This window comes from Lonchura striata, chromosome 14, assembly GCF_046129695.1.
Source record: "Lonchura striata isolate bLonStr1 chromosome 14, bLonStr1.mat, whole genome shotgun sequence".
In the NCBI taxonomy this organism is placed as follows: domain Eukaryota; kingdom Metazoa; phylum Chordata; class Aves; order Passeriformes; family Estrildidae; genus Lonchura; species Lonchura striata.
In genome coordinates, this window is record NC_134616.1 from 21642517 (window position 1) to 21646780 (window position 4264).

At 59.4% G+C, this 4264-nt stretch overlaps 1 pseudogene; it reads left to right on the plus strand.

Annotated features, from left to right (window-relative positions):
• On the plus strand, nt 1–3140 carry LOC144247120 (H-2 class II histocompatibility antigen, E-S beta chain-like; annotated as a pseudogene).
• The last annotated feature ends 1124 nt before the right edge of the window (nt 3141–4264 follow it).

A 4264-nucleotide genomic window follows, 5' to 3' on the forward strand; every position in this document is an offset into this window, starting at 1 on the left:
ATGGCGGGCTTCCAGCCAGGCCCGCGTTCGGTTCCGCGGCGTGGGAACCGGGATGGGCTGGAGAAGGAGGGAACTACCCTCAAGGGCCCACTCGGGGATGTGGGCAGGGGACAGAAGGGGCTGGTCCCGACGGTGACACCATCGACGCAGCTGCGAGCGCAGGGGAGGGACCCGAGGCGGGGCTGTACAACTGACATTCCTGGAGCTGGGGACCAAACTGGGGACAGGGCAGTCGGGGACAAGGGAGCGGGGAAGGCTCGGGCTGGAGTGGCCAGGGCCAGCCCGAGAGAGGGACTGAGTGGGGCAGGAGGCAGCAGGGAGTAGGTGACAGCCCTGTGCCCGTGGGCAGGGTCTGGCTCCCATCCCACCCATAGGGGAAGCAGGGTTAGGATCAGGGAGGGAGGAACACGGGGAACAAGAACCAGGGACCCAACTTTCTCTCTTAGGCTTTACTAATTTAAAAATCAAATCAAAAATAGGATTAAACTTGCCCACTTTATAATTTCCCCCCGTTTGTATATCATAAATGCATCACCAATCTTTTCCCCAGAACGAAACTGATGAAACATCTTTCTGGGAAGCATCAGGAAAGTGCTCAAACAAAAACTGAACAAAAGTTTTAAGATCCCTCTTTTTAAATGAAATGTTCCCTAGTACTAAAGTTGCTTTAATCTGAATATAAATCTCTCGTTGAGCTGGGGATAAATGATTGTCCATGTTCCCCAAACAACCCAAAATTCCCCCCCACGAGGCAAAAGGATTAACTTAAGATAAATGTGTTCATGTGTGGTGCTCTCCCCCGGGCACCTGGCAGCCCACGCTGCGAGTACTCACCAATGCGAGGGACACAAAGGAAAAGCGAAACCTCGAGGGGGCTGGTGGGCTCCTGCCGGTCCTTTGGATTCTGAAAGCTTCCCTTCCAAAGCGGCAGCCTTCCCTCAGAATTCCAAAGGGGTGCCGACAGGCCAGGAGAAACAGTCCTCACAAAGCGAAGGAAGAAGCTCCTCCTGGAGCTGGTCCCAAACAGCGCTTGAATTCCCGAAGATCCCGGATCCGATGACCTTCAGGAGACGCTCTCTGGGACTGGACAACTGCCCAAGGTCCCTGTTCTGGGAGCCATTTGTTCCAGCCTGAACTGCTACAAGGAGAGTGCCGGGTAAAGAAGCAGAAAAGGCCTTTGCATGGTATCCACAGATACCATGGGACAGATACTCCAGGGACAGCAGCCAGGTACTGCAACAGCGACCCGCACATTATGGAGCAAAGAAGGACTGCGGTGGACTGGCTCTGCCGGTGCAACCACGAGTATCTCAGCCCGTTCCTCAGGGAGCGCCGAGGTGAGCGTGGGGCACAGCGTGTCCCCTCGAGCCCTGCTCTGGCAATGACCCTGAGGGCCCTCAAAACCTCCCTGGGAATCGCCCCAGAGCCCTCAGCCCTCCTTGTGCCCATCCCCGAGACCTTCTGTCCCTGCCACTGACCCCCGTGGCTCTCCCAGTCCATCCCAGTCTCTCCCAGTGCCTCCCGGCTGTCCATCTCAGCCTGGCGTGGCGCTGCCGCCTCTCAGCCAATCAGAGCGCGAGTCTCTGATGACTCATCTGTTGCCAGGCAGACCCGCAGCGCCGCGTGCCCCGCGCTGGACTCGGCCTCCCAGTGCCGCGCGCTTCATTCCCAGTTCCTCCCAGTGCCGCCCCAGTCCCTCCCACTCCTTCCCAGCCCATTCCCAGTTCCTCCCAGTGCCGCCCCAGTCCCTCCCACTCCTTCCCAGCCCATTCCCAGTTCCTCCCAGTGCCGCCCCAGTCCCTCCCACTCCTTCCCAGCCCGTTCCCAGTTCCTCCCAGTGCCGCCCCAGTCCCTCCCACTCCTTCCCAGCCCATTCCCAGTTCCTCCCCAGTTCACTCCGAGATCTCCACCCTCTGCCAGTGCCCCCCATCCCCTCCCCTCTCTCTGAGTATCATCCCAGTCTTTCCCAGTTCATTCCAAGTCCCTCTCAGTCCATTCCCAGTCTGCCCCAAGGCCACACCACCCCTCCCCTCTCTCTCCCAGTTCCCCCCAGCTGATCCCAGTGTGTCCCCGCTCTCTCCCAGTGCCCCCCACCGTGTCCATCTCGCTGGTGCCCTCGAGCTCCCGGCCCAGCCCCAGTCACCTGCTCTGCTCCTTGGTGGATTTCTACCCTGCTCCCATTCAGCTGAGGTGGTTCCAGGGCCAGCAGGAGCTCTCTGTGGTGGCCACCGACATGGTCCCGAATGGGGACTGAACCCACCAGCTCATGGTGCTGCTGGAAACCCCAACCTGGGCCAGGGTCACCTCCAGCTGCCAGGTGGAGCACGTCAGCCTGGAGCACCCCCTGATCCAGCACTGGGATACAGGTGAGGAATTGGGGGCACTAGGAGAGCCACTGGGATGTGCTGGAATCACCTGGGAGGGAGTTGGAGAGAGCCTGGTTTCAACTGGGAGAGGAGGTTGTGGGTTTGGAAGGGCTAAGAAGGGGTTTGGAGAATACTGGGGAGGGTGGGATGGGGTTCTGGGGGTCCTGGTGGACACTGGGAGGGAGTTTGGGTGTGCTGGGTGTGACTGGGAGGGATGAGAGTGAGCCTGGAAGAGTTGGATGGAGACTGGGGATGGAAAAGCAGAGGTTGGGACAAGGTTGGTTGTGCTGGGAAGAGACTGGGAGGAGTCTGGATGACCCCTGGTGGGGCTGGGAAGGGACTGACAGTTTGGGGGTCCTGGAGCAGTGGGGGGCAACTGGAAGGAGGCTGTGAGATACTGAGAGGGACAGGAGGAGCTTTGGTGGGTCCTGGGGATGTCAGGAAGGGATCAAGAGGGAGGTTTCAGGGATCCTGAGTAGGTTGGGAGCGACCAGGAGGGTGCTTGAAGAGGCTTGGGTGCCTGTGAGAGTTTCTGGGGGGTCCTGACCCCTGCGGAAACCCCGGAGATGCTGCTGGATGCTGCCACAGCAAGATGCTGACAGGAACTGGGGATTCTGTGTTGGGCTTCATCTTCCTGGCACTGGGGATCGGGTTCTACCTGCACAAGAATAGGGGGGTTCCGGGGGTTGTGTCCCCCCTCCCCCAGAATGTGAATGCTTCCCCGGGGTCCCCAGCCTGGTGTCACCCCCTTTTTTCTGCCCACAGAGCTCCTGAGCCGCCGGCGGTGAGAGCCCCTCGCCGTGACCCCGGGCCCGCCCGGCACCCCCTGCTCCATCCCCACGCTGATTTTGGGGGGACCTGTGTCTCCAGACCTGCTGTCACTCTGCCCCTGCCCCCTGCTCCCAGTGTTCCCAGTAAAGCTTCCCAGTTAAACCCAGCCCAGTTCCTGGGGGCACTGGGGAGGGACTTGGGGGGACCCCACGGCGGGGCCGGCCCTGGGCAGGGAGGGCGGGTCCAGGTGGGGAACACTGCCTGCTGCGGGTCTGCCCGGCAACTGGTGAGTCATCAGCCCCGCTCGCTCTCATTGGCTGACTCTTCTCCACCGCGTTCTCTCATTGGCTGAGGAGAGGCCCGGCAGTGCAGAGAAGGAACGGGAGAGATCCCGCCCCGAGCACCGGCACGGGGACAACAGACCCGGCCTGGGCACAGGGAGGGAATTTATTACCAACCAAACCACGGCAGCACCGGGAGAAGGGAAAGAAATCCCTCCAGCACCTTCCCCCAGCCAACGGGGATCACCCACAACAGGGTTATCCACCATGGAGAGACGGGGACATCCCAGTTTAGAGCAAAGCCAATTTTATTGAGTGTACCAGGTGTTTATACAGGGATTGACTTGTATGGGGCTTATAGAGGGCTCTGTTTTTGGTAACAATTTCCCATTGGTTACACATTCTTGGTGACATCCAGTAACCTGGGAACATTTATTTTATCACAAAGTCTCACACCATGTTGCTTGGCCACTTCTTGCCCAGGGAGACTGAAACTGTGTCTGTGTCTCCCACAGTTTCTGCTCAGTCAGGCCTCAGATATCGGGCCCCTTTATCAGCTCCATTGCTTTACTCTCTGTTTTATTCCCCATACGGGGACACCAGGGCTCTGCCCCACGGGGGTCACTGGGGATCATCCAGCCCGGATCCTCCCATGGGGGATGGAGCTGCAGCAGCGCACCAAGCTCTTCCCTCACTCTCTTCCCTCACTCCAAGCTCTTCCCTCACTCTCTTCCCTCACTCGGGGCACTCACAGGGCTTCCCTTAGTGGCGCCTCCTTTGGTGTTGGGTCAAGTTTGAGATCTGTGAAAAGCCCTTCCCACACTTCCCACACTCGTAGGGCCTCTC